Raw genomic sequence first — 19,144 nt, 5'->3', positions numbered from 1 at the left:
GGCAAAAAATATCAGGCAATGATCTTTCCCCCATACTAACAACTTCACAACCTATAATTCTATTATAACTTAATTTCCCTCAGTATTTCTGGTTTTTCCAACTGTAAGAATCTCCAAACATCTCTGAGAGCCCATCAGCTGTGAACAAGTTAATTAGCAGTTAACATGAACAGAAATGAATTGACCACTTGGTAAGAACAATAATGGGACCAGGATAGGTTCAAGGACTGAGAAGAGTAAAGAAAAGCTACCAAGGAACCAACGATGACCAGACTAGCTCAGCTTTGCCAAAGACAAACCATGTTTAAGTCATGTCTCCCTGACTTGAATGGGGGCAGTTAACAGCCTTCCTCTAGACATCCTCTAACCTTCTAACTCTATGACTTTGTCATTCTGAAGTTCTGACCCCAATTCTTACATTTTGAAAACAAACAAGAAATTTAAGTAGAAAGGAAGCATTGATGATTCTTTTCAGAGGTCAATCACCTTTTCAACATATTTCTATATATTTATTAGACAAATGCTCCAGGATTATTCTATATTGTAAGGTTTATAATAAAATCTTCCAAAAATGCCTCTTCATGTGGACTAAATCTGACACAAGATAATGGCACAAGAAAAGACTTCTGCTAGTAAAACTTCATCCTTACATTTTATCGTCCTTAAAGTATCAACTGCTAATAGAATTTTTCAATTAACGCACAGACAAAGAACTCATTTTCAACTGGACTAAGCAAACCAAAGAAAAATTAATATGCTATATGCTAGGCACTATGCTAAGATTTGGTTATCTCATTTAATCCTCACAAAGCTCTGTGAGATAGATATCATTACTTTCCACATTTGACATGTGAAGAAACTGGATTTTGGGAGGTTTAGTAAGTTGCCAAGGTTTACACAGCTAGTAAATGGCAGAGCCAGGATCCAAGCCCAGGTTGTCTAACTTTGTCAAGACTGCACACTTTTACTACTATGGGAGATATTAAGGATTATACTCATGTCTTGTTCACATATTCAAGGTTGCAATAGTCCTGCCCATGAAAGAAGATGGCTCCTTGACAGAATAGGAAGTTCAAAAATCTGTTAGAATGCCTTTCAGAAGGTGTGTTAGCAATTTACATCCATTTACATGAGGAGTTGTTGATTATTTACAAGCAAAGATCCCAGGAATTGTATCATGTTTGGAGAGTTTGGGACACGATGACTCAGGAAACTTCACTGCATGCAGTATAACCCATTAATGCCTGTGAAGGCAAAGTAATAAAAGTAGTAAGAGCTAACATTTATAAGACACTTACTGTTTGCCAGGTATTGTCTTAAGCACTTTACATAGTTCACGCAACAATTTTGTAAGGTAGGTCTATTATCAATCTATTGCACGGTTGAAGTAACTGAGGTACAGAGAGGCTAAGCAACCTCCCCAAGATCACACTGCTAATAAGTTGGAGAGCCAGGGTTTGAATTCAGAATGTTTGGGGCCACAATTTGTGTTCTTGAGAACCACTACCTGCAGCCTCTGTTGTGGTGTGTAAACGATGAGTAATGAGCTATTCAACAACATCTTTTCATAATGCCCTTTACCAAAGTTGTGAGACAACTTTGACATGGACTACACAGTTGATATTTCTGGAAGCTGGGTTGTGAGTGTACACCATGGATAGTTCCTTTAAAGATGAAAGGTTTGAAAAACATCACAACTGCTTAGTACCTAAACCTACCGAGAAAATCTGTTTACATCATTAGGATTTAACTGGAGGAAATTGTTAACAGATTTCCCATGATATTTGAGAGATATTGATAATTTTTAAGGCAGAGATAGAATTATTCTCTGAAGATCTTATAATTGCATATATCCATTGTAGAGTAAGAGATGTACGCCTGTTTCCAAGAAAAGATCTGGAGCTCTGGAGTATATAAGCAAGCAAATTATCCTAGAATAAATTGCTGTGAAACTTTTTGGAAACTATAGGTGAACTGTCAGTAAGGCATTGGAGTTAATAGCCATAACAGTGATTTGTTGGTCCAACAGCTCTTTCCTGTTTGGCTAGAGGGGAAGTCCTTTGGGGGCATTTGTTGCTTTAGTCATGAGTTTGTTTGATTGCTGGGGACAGACACCCACTGAAGCAATCAGAAATAAAAAGTGGGGTGAGGGATAACATCCCAGAAATAACATATAGGGAAATATCACAGAACTCAAGACAGGAAGTCAGTCAAGCCTTGTGGGGACAGAACTTGGGAATTGGAGAGTTCCTAATGCTTCTAGTCTGATTCCTGTTCTGTATTCTGAATGTGGTGGTATATTTGTGTGGAACTTTATGATTTATAAAATGCTTCAACCTACACTATCTCAATTCATCCTTACTGCTGTGAAAGGTAGGAATCATTATCCTCATTTAAAAAAGTGAAGAAACTGAGGCTTAGAAAAATTAAATGGACCAGAATTTTGGAGCTAAAGAGTAGCAGAGCTGGGATAGGGAATTCAGGACTTCTGGCATCACATCCAGCGTTTTTCACATTTCCCAAAAACTTCCTATATGACCGTGATCATGAGAGGTTTAACTCAGGGGAATATATCAGGAAATCACACATTGTACTTGCATATCATCCTTCTGTTTTTGGAAAATAAAATCAAATTGGGATTCTAGCTTCACTTTCTTTGGTCATTTCATCTTTTCTGTGAAATGGGCTGCACCTGGGGAAAGATATTTGCAATTCGTGGTGTGCCTACTCTTCATGAAGCAAGAGCTTCAAGCTTTTGGGAAGCTTACTTGATTCTTCTGTTTTCCTTCTACGGAAGTCAAGCTTTGCTAATATATTTAATTATAGACTAGAAAAAAATGTGACCGTGGTGTTGAGCTGGCCAACAAGAAGAATGACAAACAGTATTAACTTCTGACTCTGTTCTGGTACATTAAGTTGAACGTAAACTATTGTTTATTACCACTGACAGATCTCTTTATGGTTTTGGAGCTGCATTTAACAACATGGGCAGTGGCCCGGAGCACAAATGGCTAACTCTTCAAAGTAACATAGTATGGTAAAAAAATGCCCAAGCTTTAGACTCAGGCATCTCTGAGATATTCACACTCTAGCACAGTTATTGGTAAATTACTTACACGATGTAAGTTAGTTACCTTTTCGCCTCAGGTTCCTTGTGTGTATAATGGGGCCAATCATATTCACTTTGCATGGCTGTTGTGAATATTATATTATATGAATGTAAAACACCTGGCCCAGATACTGGGTCCATGGTAGACTTTTGGTAAATGATAGCCATCATTCTTATTATCTGAAGAATCGCTTAGTTCCATTATTACCTCAATTCCTTTACAATTTAAACAGATCGCAAGGCTCATTTAGTACCTCTGTTAAAGGCTAACCTAGCACATGCAATGCTGGAGTAATTGGTATGACACTGTCTTCTGTATGCTTGTCTGATGACTTAGAAGGCCAAGGTTGAAAGTCAAAGTCATGGATTGCCTGCTGCTGCAAAGCCAGATTGTGTCACTGTTCTCTCTTCAAGTTTAGTGTCAGTAGAATCCTGACTTGATTTATATATATACTTAGCACTGCAGGATTTGGCTAATATCTTGAATTTAGTGTGAAGGGAGGGGCTTGTGGAGAAATTTCCTAAGGAATTCATGCTATTTATAAGGCATCAATGTGAATCATCTGTCCATGACAGATACCGTCTGTGAGGAAAATAGCATTGGTTCTTATCAAAAAGCATGCCATTCCTTAAATTCCACTTCACAAATGTGCTCTGAGTACCTAATATCAGCCAGGTATGATTGTAATAGTATAAGGCCACATTGCACGAACCACAACCAGAAATTGTCTCTATGACAATACGTTAGAATCTATGTCTAAAGGCTTATAATTCGTCCTTATACTGTAAAAGAAAAAAAAAAACTATAAAATCTTTTTTTCCAGCATCTTTAAGATGCTCCTCACCACCCACACCCAAGGGGAGCAGTATCCCAGTTTCTCATCACAGGAATTTGTTTCAGGAGTTGCTTTCCACCATTCTGTGCCTCCCACCAAATGCTGTGAATGTCCCAGTCTTCTTCTTGATACAGTGTACCTAGATTGTTCCTCTCTTAATTGCCCCTCTGATTGACTGCTTTTTTTTTTTTTAATGTTTGTCATTTATTTATTTATTTGGCCGTGCCGCAGGGCTTGTGGGATCCTAGTTCCCTGACCAGGGATCGAACCCGTGCCCTCGGCAGTGAAAGCGCAGAGTCCCAATCACTGGACTGCCAGGGAATTCCTGATTGACTGCTTTTTACAGGCGCCTCTCACCTTTCTGATTTGGCCTTTTTTTCAAATGCTACCTCTGTTCGCCACCCTTTTCCACCTTTTGACCTCTCAAAAGCACATGATACCCATCCCTACACCTAACCAAAGCTTCTGCTGTACCGCATACTGATCCAGAGCCAGTGTCCTGAGCCCTCCGTTGACTGTTAGAGGAGACAGGAATAGAGCTCAGGCTTCCTGTCATGACCCATCAGAAGCACTTACCTTTCCTTGGGAATTTATTAAGAAACCTTGGCCAAGATGTATTGATTTTTGCATGATCAATCCATGGAAGATTATTTTAATTGTGGTAATTCCTTCTCATGATGGCTTTAAGGAGATGGTATTGTCTCAGATTATTACTGCAGCAAGTACACCTCTAAGCCAGTTACTTGCAAAAATATGGGTTATAAGAATTATTTCTCATCTGCTTTTATCTCAGTTGAATTTAAGGAATTTGTGGCTAGGAAATTTACAAGCTGTCATGATCCTATTTCATGCAAGAGGCCAATATGAAAAGATGGTATCAAATGCTAAGGGCGCCCTTGGGTGGATTGTCGGAGATGACAGGTCAAGGAGATTAAGCAGGTTTCTGTTCCTCAGTATGTCACTCTGTGTCCTACAATGGAATCAATCAGGATGAATTATTAAGGGCCTTAAGACCTCTATTGAGACTAAATTTAGGAGCATAAGACAAAAAACAACAGAGAAAATTTTATTCCAGCTGTCTTTGCTAGCTGCTGTGGATCTGGACCAAAGTTGGTTCAAGTTTTTCTAATTAAGATTCAGACCACGTGCCATATAAAATCTGAGTACACAGTGTGGATTTGGAAAATTAAGCAGTCGTCTGTTAGTATCCAGGCTCAGTCACTTATTGCCTGTGGCCTTGGGTGCATTGCTTAACTGCTTATTGCCTCAGGTTCTGTATATGTAAAATCTCTACCATGCAACTCCGATGGTACTCTTCCCAGTTGACAAGAGCAAAGCCATTAAAGGCATTAGAGTCTTCTGTCATTGGTGTTTTGGGTATATTTTCTTGGTACCCTGAACATCAAAATAGAGATGGGTGTTATGAGTGCTTGGAAGCTCTGGAGTCCAATGTTGGTGAATTGTTTGGATATTTTTGCCCCTAGTTGCCTGCTACAGTGATTTAGTACGAGGTTGATATAGAGCAGTTTTGCAGGAAGAAGCTATGTCTTGCTTGGTTACAACCTTCTTGCTCTAACTGTTGTTTTTTAAAAACTTCTATGTGACATAATAATAACTTTAGACACTTCATAGCAGAATATCTTATATAATTTTAGGATTTTAAAATTACTTTTCTATTCTGAATATTACTTAACAAAATCACATACTGAGGCCCAGTGTGGAGAGTGGAAGATATATCATCTAAAACTGATTACCTATACTTTAATATCTTCTAATATGCGTACAAGTTGTTAATTTTGATTAGCCACTTACCCTTTAAAATTGTATTTGTAGAAATTTCTGTTAGATCTTTTATAATATAAAATAGATAAAACATATAACTAGTGTGGATTTTATTTAATTCTATGTATCTTCAGAATTGTTGCATATTTATGTGATATGTGAAGCCAGCTGAGCCTCTATAAGAAAACTACCCCCTCTACCCATTGTCCCCTTTGCTCACACAAGAAGGCATGCTCATCACTCCGATCCCTATAGAAACATAAAAAAATAATAGTAATATTTATACCATTTCTTTAAAATTTTTTCAAGAGAAAGCAAAAACTTCTTATGTGGGAAAATTATTTTTGTGTGGTCATCTAAAGCTTTTGTCAGATGATAAATATGGGTCTTATAAGAAACTTATGTTCAGGGGAGTCCTTGAATTCATAGGCAGGTTCAGCTATTTGTATTGTAACATCTAGGGGGATAATGCTTGAAATTTTGTCTTTTCTTAGAGAAGAGGATATAGAGCAGATAAACTGGACAGATAGTAGTTCAAAAGCAGAATTAAGTGCTTTGGTACCTTGACAGTGACATCTGTCATACAAAGTATTATGGAAAAACTGGAGAACTGTTGCCACGTGGACTTAAATATTGGGTTGTGCCACTTTTGAAAAAAATTTTTTTGCGTGTGAAGATAGCTCATTGTAAGTTTTATCCAGTTAGAGGTTAATATTTCTTTGGAGAAATGACATAGGTTGAAAAAATTCTGATTGCTTATTACTATCAATCTGTATTTGTTGATTAGTTTATTAACTTAAAATTACATATCAGTAGTATCAAAGTCATAAAAGTTAATTGGGACAGAACAATGTGGAAAGAACTGTAGAGAAGGAAGGCAGTTCTGTTTAGTAGATTATCTGTCATATATGGTAATGTCAACACACTAAAAGAACGAGAAAAGTAAACAAATTGAGTTGTGTAGTTCTCCGAATAAACATTCCATTTTAGTACCAATAACTCCATGGAGTAAAGTTTTAGTTCCCATTAACACAGTGAGAGCTGGGTTGTTAACTGCTCATGTACGTTGCTAAAGCATACCCCTTGGACCCCTGCAAATTAAAGTAAAAACAAAACGTGTGCTGAACATATTGGCAATGACAAGAGCTTTGGATCTTCAGTTTTCATTGTACTGTCCATTGCCTTTATTGAAAATCATGAAATGTATTACATATCCAAAGGGGAGAAAATATACACGTACAGAGTAAAGAATAATTACAAACTGGACATCCTTCTGATTACACCAGGTTAAAACATAAAACATTGCCATTACCCCTGAAGTTGTCTGCTACCCCTTCACAACTTTATTGTCCTCCCTCCTGAGCCCTACCCCTGTTATCACCATCCTGTAATTATTCCCTTGCTTTTTTTGTTTTTACGGCTTTGCCACCTATGTATGTTTTCCTATACGATACGCAATTTTATTTTCTGTCTTTGAACTTTGTATAAATGGAATCATTCTATGTACAATCTTCTATTTCTTGCTTTTTCTGCCCACCATTATGTTTTTGAAATTAATTCATGTTGAAATGCATAATAATAATATCCACTGCTGTATAATATCTCTTTGAATAAATATATCACAATTTATCCATTCTATCATCGATAGACTTTTGAGTTATTTCTAGGGTTTGTTGTTGCTGTTCTTGTTTTTGCTGTTACAAATAATGCTGCTATAAGCATTTTGTACATGTCTCCTGGTTTACTTTTGTGGTATGTTGAGTAATGGCTTCTCAAAGATGTCCACATCGTAAACTTCAGAATCTGTGAATATCTTACCTCATAAGAGGGACTTTGAAGAGGTGATTCAGCTAAGGATCTTGATATGGGGAGATTATTCTGGATTATCTGGGTGGGCTCAGTGTAGTAACAAGGGTCCTTACAATAGGGAGGCAGGAGGGCCAGAGTTTGGAAGATGCTGCACTGCTTTGAAATTCAGTTGAAGATGGAGAATTGGTCCATGAACCAAGGAATGCAGGCAGCCTACAGAAGCTAGAAAAGGCAAGGGACTGAATTCTCCCCTAGAGCCTCCAGAAGGAATGCAGCCCTACCGACCTTGATTTTTAGGACTTCTGACCTCCTGAACTGTAAGAGAATAAATTTGTGCTGTTTTAAGCCACTAAATTTGTGTTAATTTGCTAAGGCAGCAATAGGCAACTAATATACTTGGGTGAGGGTTTCTTTGGAGGATATATATAGAAGTAGAATTTGGGGGGGTCATAATTTATGCACATGTCAAAATTACTGTTAATGACAAACTCTTTTCCAAAGTAGGGCTGACCAGTTACACTCCTTCTAGCGATGTGTTGGTTTCTGTTGCTCCACATTCTTGCTAACGTTTTATATTGTCAGACTTTTTAGTTTTTGCCAATCTGGTGTGTTGAGAATTGTATCTCATTGTGGTTTTAATTTGCATTTTCCTGGTCATTAAAGATGTCAGTCAATCATCCCCCACCTTTTTTTTCAGGAGATGGTGATACCATCAGCATGATTTATCTGTATTATAAAAACAGCAACACTTGAAATCATGAACATTATTTCCATTTCATGAAACTTCTTTTCAAAATTACATAAACTTTCCCAGTATAAAAAGACTCCTCACAAAGTGCATGATAATATTAAACTACAAAATTGACTTTGGAAAAGTAGGGGGTTATTTTCTAATTTTGGCATTAAGTTTTCTTTTTTTTTTTTTTTTTACCTGTTCAAAAAATGAAGTGTGTTGTGAGAGGTAGAGAAAAAAGAGTTTCCAGCTGATGCAGTCAACATATTTGAAAACATAGAAGTAACAAAGGAAAAACTTCAAGGGCAAGAATATATTATGAATAGCAGTCTTTCAGCAAGATAAACAGATGAGCACATCTAGTATCAATTTCTCCTATGGGAGAGAGGCATTCCTAAAAGATACTTGTTTATAGAATCTTCTGTAGGATAGTGTTGACTACCTCCAGTGAGTACTAAATTGTACTAAAACAATATCATAAGAGCCCATGCACTTTTCTAAAAGTTCACCCATTCTCTCATTTAGATACTCAGTTTTCTGAATGTGTTTAACATCGGCTACTCCATCTGCTATTATTGTCTCTTTGAGAGTCTCCAAACAGAATTATGTTGCTATTGTCTTACTGTGGATTGAGATAGTCTGTTTTTGTTAAATAGTATATTTATTCCCCTTTATATGCTTTAAAAAAGCCACATTTTCATAAAAAATCCATTAGTTGGACACCACTTTGACATTTGGATGATAACACTAGCTTGACAGTTAAGTACATCACCTGTGCAGTGCAAAAGTATGAACACAGGGATATTATGCTGTTGGAGCTTATCAAATAAATTCTCATATCCTTCCTTGAACATGTCTTCAAATTCTTCCACAAATTCTTTAAATTTAGCTTTTGATGAAGCTTGTTCAACAAGCAAATTATGTGACTTAGTATACTATTCTACCATATAAATGTACTTTTCATCTCTGTAAGAACTAGATCAACTTCAAGAGAATATCTTTCCTTTAGTTGAATATCTTTTTTTTTGGACATTTACCTGTAACCAGTTTACAGTTGTCAGTGATATTATGACATGTTGGGCATCTTTTTCCTTTGTATTTACTTAGTGTCATATCAAAGTCTGTTAGTAACTGAAGTATGACACCTCCTCCTTTGACAAGATCACAGATAATTTCTTCTACCTTTGTGGAGTTCTTGATGTGAATCGAATGTTTCTGCAATTTTGGCATCATTTTTACAAAGACAGTGGACTCTTGATTGTCATTTCTTAGCTATCCAATATTCATCTCAATGATATTGATCTTCCACTGTGTCTTCCTCTTCAAGGTGAATATGTGTTGGATCAGTACCACCACTGCCACCAGGGCACAAACTCTGGCACTCCCTTCTGAGTCCACTCCTCTTATAGCCACCTGGTTCAGGGCCCTCCTTTGCCTCTCAGCCAGGAAAAGAAGAGGCCAGTTACAGCGGGCAGCAAGCCATACACATGCTCCACGGTGAACCCTGTGAATACCCCCTCAATCATCTTTTCATATGTTTGTGTTTTAGTATTTCCTTTTCTATGAAATACTTGTCCATGTCAGTTGCCCTTTTTTTGCTACTGAGTATACCTTTTTCTTACTGATTTGTAGGAGTTCTTAAAATATATGCATATATCTTTCTAACACCCCTTACTGGTTATATATATTTCAAACATCTTCTTCTCTATTGCTTGCATTTCATTTTTAATCATGAGCTCAAGTTCTTAACTTTAATGCAATTTAATTTATCGATCTTCTCATTAAATTTTGCATTATTTGCTTCTTTTTTTTTATTTTAAGAAATCAAAGGTTATAAAGAAAAGCATTCTAGGGACTTCCCTGGTGGAACAGTGGTTAAGAATCTGCCTTCCAATGCAGGGGATGCGGGTTTGATCCGTGGTCAGGGAACTAGATCCCACATGCATTCTGCAACTAAGGAGACCGCCTGCCACAACTAAAACCCTTCTGCAACTAAGGAGCCCGAGAGCCACAACTAAGGAGCCTGCCTGCTGCAACTAAGACCTGGCGCAACCAAATAAATCAGCAAAAAAAAAAAGCATTCTATATCATCTTTAGAAAGTTTTATAATTTGGTATTCCATATGAAGTATTTAATCTAATGCAGTTCATTTTTGTGTTAGAATAGCGATACAACTTTTTTTTTTTCTTTTTGGATAAACAATTGACATAGTGTCATTTCCATATATAAGTAGTTTTCCATTTTCCATATTAGCACGGGTTTGTTACTAGACTCTCTCTTCTTCTTTTGATCTATTAGTCTATGCCTGCACCAGTATCACACTGATTTAATTTCCATAGCTTACAGTAAATCTTTGTATCTAGGAGGGGGGAGCTCCCAACCCCACCCCACATTTTGCTCTTCAGGAGTGTCTTGGCTTTTGTTGGCCCTTTATTTCATGTAAATTTTAGAATCAGCTTGTTGAGTTTCACATGCACATAATACACAGTCTGATAGAAATTTTATTTGAATTGCACTGACATTGTAGATCAATTTGGAGAGAATTATGATATGCTTTATGATGTTCAGTCTTTCCACCCAATAATATGATAGATCTTCCTAGTTATTTATTTGTTCTTTAATATCTTCCAATAAAGTTTTTTAGTTTTCTCTTTAGAAGACTTACACCTTCCTTATTTTATACTAGGTATTTTTAAATGTTTATTGCTATTTTAAATTGTATCTTTAAAAAACTTTACAATTTTAGCCAATTGTTGTGGACCTCTAGAAATGCAATTTACTTTTGTGTATTGATTTTGAATCTAACATCCTTTTTTTAAAAAAATTTATTTATTAATTATTTATTTTTGGCTGTGTTGGGTCTTCGTTTCTGTGCGAGGGCTTTCTCTAGTTGCGGCAAGCGGGGGCCACTCTTCATCGCGATGCGCGGGCCTCTCACTATCGCGGCCTCTCTTGTTGCGGAGCACAGGCTCCAGACGCGCAGGCTCAGTAATTGTGGCTCACGGGCCTAGTTGCTCCGCGGCATGTGGGATCTTCCCAGACCAGGGCTCGAACCCGTGTCCCCTGCATTGGCAGGCAGATTCTCAACCACTGCACCACCTGGGAAGCCCCATCCTTCTTTTTTTTAAACATTTTTAAAATTGAAGTATAATTAACATCCTTCTTATCAATTTAAATTTTTACTTTTTATTTTTTACTTGCTAATACTTTATTGAAGATTTAAACATTTTTTATTGAAGTATAGTTGATGTACAATATTATAAGTTATAGGTGGACAATGTAGTGATTTGTAATTTTTGAAGGTTACACTCCATTTATAATTATTATAGAATTTTGGCTATATTCCCTGTGCTGTATAATATATCCTTATAGTTTATTTTATACATAATAGTTTGTACCTCTTAATCTCCTACCCTTCTCTCTCCCCACTGGTAACCACTAGTTTATTCTCTATATCTGTGTCTGCTTCTTTTTTGTTATAGTCACTAGTTTGTTGTATTTTTTAGATTCTGCATATAAGTGATATCATACATTATTTGTCTCTCTCTGCCTGACTTATTTCACTTAGCATAATACCCTCCAAATTCATCCATGTTGTTGCAAATGGCAAAATTTTCTTCTTTTTTATGGCCGAGTAGTATTCCATTGCATGCACGCGCGCACACACACACACACACACACACACACACACACACTTCTTCATCCATTCATCTGTTGATGGATACTTAGGTTGCTTCCATATCTTGGCAATTGTAAATAATGCTGCTATGAACATTGGGTTGAAATTTTTACCTTTTAAAAATCCTTTTCCCTCGTGACATAGATACCTAAAAGTAAATTTTAAGGGAAAGGAAATTAGTAGTAACTAAGTTCCTACTATGTGCCAAATAACATAGGTGATCTCACTTAATCCTCACAACTATTTTATTGCTTATTTTTCTCAACAAACATTTATTAAATAACCCCTATGTGTTAAGCTTTGTTTTTTGAGATTTTCTATGTAAGTGATCGTATCTGTAAAATAATGAAGGTTTTTGTTTCTTTTTTTCTAGTCCTTTAGCTTTTATTTCTTTTTCTTGATTTACTATGCAAGGTCCTCCAGAACAATGTAGAATAAGATTGATGAAGACAGGCATCCTTATATTGAACCTGATCTTATAGAAGATGCTGTCAGAGTTTCATTGTTAGATATGAGGTTTCTGTGGGTTTTTTGAAATGCCCTTTATTGGGCTAAGTGCCTTCTATTCCCAGTTTGCTAAGGAGTTGGTTGCGTTTATTTTTTTACATCACAGATGGATGTAAAATTTTATCCAGTTTTTCCTACTTCTGTTAAGATACAATATTTTTTCACCTTAGCATGTTAACATGGTGAGTTACTTTAGTTGATCTTCTCATGATAAACCAATCTAGGTTTCCTAGGAAACACCAGCTTGGTCATAACAAATTATCTTTTTATCCACCGTCTGATTTGTTTTATAAAAATGTTTATTTTTTAGAGGTTTTGAATCTGTATTCATTCATTAGTGAGACTGGCCTATATTTTTCTTTGCTTATAATATCCTCATCAGGCTTTGAAGGCAAAGTTATATCACAAATGATTTTTTTTCCCATTGTGTGAAATAGTTTGCATAAGATTAGAATTTCCCAATGCTCAAACATTTAGTAGAATTTCCTAGAAATCTGTCTGGATCCAGTGTGTGTGTGTGTGTGTGTGTATGTATGTGTGTGTAATGGGACTATTTTGAACTACTGATTCAGTTTCTTTAAAGCTTATAGGACTCTTTTGTTAAGCTGTATATATCTGTTTATTTCATCTAAGTTTTCATGTTTGTAGGCACAAACTCATTCATAACATCTGTTTAATCTCTGTAGCAATTATAGCTTTGCCCCTTTTCATTCCTGATTAAAATTTTTTAAAATGCCTTTCTCTTTTTTCCCCTTGATTATTTTCTCCAGAGATTTGTATATTTTATTACTTTTCTGACCTCTGTTGATCCTCTTCATTATATGTTTATTTTCTTTTTCATTAACTTCTGCTATTATTTTTATTATTTTCTCTCATCTTCTTGAGTTTATTTTGCTGTTCTTTTTTCTAATTCCTTATGGTTGTATGATCACTTCATTAAGTTGAGCTTTTCTTTTTAATGTAAGCATTTAAGACTAAACTTTAAGAACCTCTTTAACCGTGTCCTACCATTTTGGTACATAATATTTATATAATCCTGGTATTTTTCTAAATATTTATTTTTTCTAAATATTTTCTAAATAGTTTATAATTTCCATTTTGTTTTATTTTTCTTGATAGTATGTTTAGAAATGTATTTTAAATTTTTCAAGTATTTTTTCCTCTAGTTACATATTTTTTAATAACTAAAGTACATTGGGGTGAAATGATACGTTCTGTGTGATACCAGTTATTTCACATAATGATTTCAAATTGGCTAGCTTTATGACCTAGCTTTTAGTCAATTTTCATAAATATTCAGTGTCAACTTGACCAGTCATATGAAGTGTCTTCTTGTTGGGTGTAGTGTGTAGCCAGATGTATCATATGTACTTGTATATGAGCATGTTGGTGGGTGGGTTATGGTGGGGGAGATAATACGCGATGATGCCCATTGATAATCTTTCTTTTTATGTAAGGCAGAGGGACTTACTTAAAAGACAGAGGGACTCACTAGTAAGTTTTAAAGTTGGAGTTTCCATAGATTGGAAGTGTATTATTACTCTGTCTAAGAGAGCATGTGGAGGGCTTTTAGATTTGAGCAGCCCAGGATTTGCTGTGGTTTCTGCTTTTGTTCCATCCTATGCAGATCCTAAACCAGGGAAGAATTGTAGTTGGTTAAATTGATTGCTCATTCAATTGAAGCATCTCAGAAGTAAATTGAGATTTATAAAATGGTTCCTGACCCTGTTGCTTCTATGAGAGTGAATGCTAGCTGATATGTCCAATCTTTCTAACCCAGCAGAACCCAGACCTGCAAAAAATGATGAATGGTATAATTGACTGGCTCTGCTAAGGGCTTGATCTAGTTCATAAAACAGCCAGTGCAGAGTTCTGCCAGCTGGCCTAGGAAATATCTGGAACAAGGCAGCAGGCAGGAGACCAGTTCTAGGAGGCACTAACCAACTCTATCCAAGATGGAATAACTTAGACAAAGCTGCCAAAAATCAGGCTGACTCAGTTCTCCAGTGTGTATGTCTAGAAGGCTCCTACCTACAAGCATTTCTTAGAAAGTATCTTGGTGCTTTATCCAGGAAAAGGCACCCTGGGTGCTGAGTCCACTCCTGTGTCTCTCTGGACCATTTATGAATAATTCCTATTGATGAAAACAATCCTCTGGTGGAAACAAACCACGTGTTGACACCTTCAGTTTGATTCATCACTCTTACTCTCAAATCTGAGGGCTGGAGATACATGCCCCCATTGTTTTGTGGAGCACATGGCCGTATACCTTCTGGAGGGAGTCTGAGTACTCTCAGCACAGCTGCTTATTTGCAGCCAAGCTAGGGTGAGCACCAGGGGAATAGAGCCTGGCCTAGGAACAGGAAAGAAAGGCTTCAGGGACACAGTGGCTGACAGTGGGGAAAGGAATGTGCATGGAACCAGCTAGCCGCAGGGGTCCACCTGGAAGATCAGTGGGAAGTAGTGACATGCTGCTTCCAAGTCCTCTTTGCAGTGGATGATGTGGCTTTTTCTAACCTGGGTTTTCAGTGGCTGAAAGCAATCTTGTGGTTGGAAGATTTGTTTTTATCATTTTCCTACAAACTTACATCTACTGGTTTAATAGTTTGTTGAGAATTTTGTTTCAGAAACCAGTATGAGGCTACTAGTTTTTGGTTTCCAGTATTCATCCTTTTGGAAAATCAGATGTTTTCCACCATTATACTGTATACGCTATGCCAAATTAAGTTGCTGTGATGTTTACCAATTAAATGTGGAAAGGGTCAGAGGCTGAGAGAGTTGAAAGATCCATCCACTTCACATATCAGAACATTGCCCAGCTGTAGAATCTTGACAGTCTTTTTGTTCTTAGCTCTCTGTGATTTTCAGAAAATATCAAATTCCTTTAGCATTCCATGTAGCAATTCAGTTGGACTTAATTTTTATGGTAAAGAGTTTTATAGCCAAGATGATAATGGCTTTAAAAACTAACAGGGCCATTTAGATGGCTGCTATATCCTGCTAAAAGTATAGAGTGCTATGCTGTCTGTTTTTCACATATTTATATTACTTATGAAGATTGACTTACCGCCATCTTGACAGATGTCATTTGGTATATCTTGCCTATGTATTTTACTGGCAGTTCAATAGTATAAAGACTTCTATCTTTTTGGAGGGCAATTCTGAAGCTGTAGTGCTGTCCTGAATGGTAATCCCCTCACTTTGATGTAACTATGCTAATTAATACTGTTTTTTAAACTTCTTTTCCTTGTGTCACTTTCTCATGTCAGAATAAAATTATTTATAACATGTATAATAATAACCTATAAACTTTTTTAGCGATAGTGTGACTATACCATAACATAATCAATTTCCTGTTGAATATTTAGGTATTTTTCAATTTTTTCTTATGAATTCCTAGAAATAAAATTATTGTATTGAAAAGTATGAATATTTTAAAGGTTTTTGTTACTTACTGCCACATTGTCCTCCATATATATTGCACTAACTTGTATTCTCGCCAGCAATGTATAAAAGTAGACTTTTATACAAAAACTTTTCACAAAAACTTTCAATAAATCTAGGTATCTTGACACCTCAAATTTTAAATCTTTGCCAATTTTACAGAAAAACTATAACTGTTGTGGTAATTTGACAGTTTTCAAATATTTATGTGAAATATGAGACAATTTTTTCCCATCAGTTCTTTATTTTGTTAATTTCTGATTCTTACCCATTGCTCATTTTTCCTCATTAATTAGTAAGAATTCTGTATGTTTAGGATTTAACACTTTGTCAGCCAGATGTGTTTAAAAATATTTTTCCAATTTTATTTTACTTTTAATTCTTTGTATTATTTTTTAGGTACTGAAATTTAAAATTTTTATTAGTCAAATCTATTAGTGTTTATGTTTCCTCCTTTTGGTATTATGGATTGAAAGACTTCCCTCTAGTGAGATCAGACAAATTTCCAGTTATATTCCTTCCATTCTTTTATTATTTTATTTTTGACATTTAACTTTTTAAATTATAAAAATGTTTTAATATAATTTCCAAGTAAAGTAAATGATGATTTAGTTTATAGTTTATCATGTCATTATTCATTCTTCTACTGAAAACTTTCGATCATTTGTACTTCTGATAAGAATCTTAGCTGAAATGAACAAATGAAAGAAATGGAATTAATCTTACTTTTATTGGCTGCTTTGGTTAAAGATTTGGTGGAAAAGAAGGCCAACATTTGAATATAAGGCCATTGACTTTTCTGAGTGCAAATTTAGGATTTACTTGATAATATCTGGAATATATGCATTCTAATATTATTGACTATTATAATTAATATTCAGACATTTTTCTCCTAGTATTTCATGTTAAAATAAGAAATGCGTCTTGGCAGGGTTTGAGTGATCTGTTCCACTTTTGTAATTCATCAAGAGATGAGTATATTTATCTTCAAATTCTGCTTGAAATTAGTTTTGATGTATAATGTGAGGAAAGAATCTTACTTTTCCCAAATATGTAACTAATTGAATAATTTATTATTTTCTGACTGATTTGAAATGGCACTCTTATGATTAAATACATTTATTCACACACATATATACATATGTATATATACACATATATATTTGGCATTATACTCTCATCAATTTTTCTATTTTTTGAACCAGTATCACATTGTTTTAATTATTGTAGCTTTAAGATAGATATATATAGATATATATATATATTTTTTTTTTTTTTTTAAATAAATTTATTTATTCGTTTTTGGCTGTGCTGGGTCTCCGTTGCTGCACACGAGCTTTCTCTAGTTGTGGCAAGCGGGAGCTACTCTTCGTTGCATTGCATGGGCTTCTCATTGCGGTGGCTTCTCTTGTTCTGGAGCATGGGCTTTAGGTGCGTGGGCTTCAGTAGTTGTGGCATGTGGGCTCAGTAGTTGTGGCCCACGGGCAACAGAGCGCAGGCCCAGTAGTTGTGGTGAATGGGCCCAGTTGCCCCGCAGCATGTGGGATCCTCCCGGACCAGGGCTCGAACCCGTGTCCCCTGCATCGGCAGGTGGACTCCTAACCACTGTGCCACTACGGAAGTCCCTAAGATATATTTTAATATCAGGTAATCATGTACTTTTATCATCATATTCTAGCAAGAAAGAATGATTCAAAATGTTTTTAAAAACATTTGAAAATATGTTTTAAAAGGTTTTAGAATTTTTAGAACTTTTAAAGCAAACTTTAAAATTACTTTTTTTTTTAACGTCTTTATTGGAGTATAATTGCTTAACAGTGGTGTGTCAGTTTCTGCTTTATAACAAAGTGAATCAGCTATACATACACACACATCCCCATATCTCCTCCCTCTTGCGTCTCCCTCCCACCCTCCCTATTCCACCCCTCTAGGTGGACACAAAGCACCGAGCTGATCTCCCTGTGCTATGCGGCTGCTTCCCACTAACTGTTTTACATTTGGTACTGTATATAAGTCCATGCCACTCTCTCACTTCGTCCCAGCTTACCCTTCCCCATCCTCATGTCCTCAAGTCCATTCTCTTCGTCTGCGTCTTTATTCCTGTCCTGCCCCTATGTTCTTCAGAACGATTTTTTTTTTTTTTTAGATTCCATATATATGTGTTACCATACGGTATTTGTTTTTCTTTTTCTGACTTACTTCACTCTGTATGACACACTGTAGGTCCATCCACCTCACTACAAATAACTCAATTTCGTTTCTTTTTATGGCTGAGTAATATTCCATTGTATATATGTGCAACATCTTCTTTATCCATTCATCTGTCGATGGACACTTAGGTTGTTTCCATGCCCTGGCTATTGTAAATAGAGCTGCAATGAACATTGTGGTACATGACTCTTTTTGAATTATGGTTTTCTCAGGGTATATGCCCAGTAGTAGGATTGCTGGGTCGTATGGTAGTTCTATTTTTAGTTTTTTTAAGAAACCTCCGTACTGTTCTCCATAGTGGCTGCATCAATTTACGTTCCCACCAGCAGTGCAAGAGGATTCCCTTTTCTCCACACCCTCTCCAGCATTTATTGTTTGTAGATTTTTTGATGATGGCCATTCTGACTGCTGTGAGGTGATACCTCATTGTAGTTTTGATTTGCATTTCTCTAATGATTAGTGATGTTGAGCATCCTTTCATGTGTTTGTTGGCAATCTGTATATCTTATTTGGAGAAATGTCTATTTACGTCTTCTGCCCATTTTTGGATTGGGTTGTTTGTTTTTTTGATATTGAGCTGCATGAGCTGCTTGTATATTTTGGAGATTAATCCTTTGTCAGTTGCTTCATTTGCAAATATTTTCTCCCATTCTGAGGGTTGTCTTTCATCTTGTTTATGGTTTCCTTTGCTGTGCAAAAGCTTTTAAGTTTCATTAGGTCCCATTTGTTTATTTTTGTTTTTATTTCCATTTCTCTAGGAGGTGGGTCAAAAAGGATCTTGCTGTGATTTAAGTCATAGAGTGTTCTGCCTATTTTTTCCTCTAAGAGTTTTATAGTGTCTGGCCTTACATTTAGGTCTTTAATCCATTTTGAGTTTATTTTTGTGTATGGTGTTAGGGATCATTCTTTTACATGGAGCTGTCCAGTTTTGCCAGCACCACTTATTGAAGAGTCTGTCTTTTCTCCATTGTATATTCTTGCCTCCTTTATCAACGATAAGGTGACCATATGTGTGTGGGTTTAGCTCTGGGCTT

At 36.0% G+C, this 19,144-nt stretch overlaps 1 protein-coding gene and 1 pseudogene across 1 annotated transcript in view; one reads left to right on the top strand and one right to left on the bottom strand.

Annotated features, from left to right (window-relative positions):
• The window catches only part of PDE11A (phosphodiesterase 11A), a 437,737-nt gene that overhangs the window by 20,494 nt on the left and 398,099 nt on the right, over window positions 1-19,144 (top strand). The gene's annotated exons all lie outside the window — the stretch shown is intronic.
• On the bottom strand, window positions 8,679-9,688 carry LOC133099027 (cytosolic 5'-nucleotidase 3A-like; annotated as a pseudogene).

Source organism: Eubalaena glacialis, chromosome 1 (assembly GCF_028564815.1).
Source record: "Eubalaena glacialis isolate mEubGla1 chromosome 1, mEubGla1.1.hap2.+ XY, whole genome shotgun sequence".
Classification (NCBI taxonomy): Eukaryota; Metazoa; Chordata; class Mammalia; order Artiodactyla; family Balaenidae; genus Eubalaena; species Eubalaena glacialis.
Note: the sequence above shows the minus strand (reverse complement) of the source record. Positions and strands in the feature narration are given on the sequence as shown.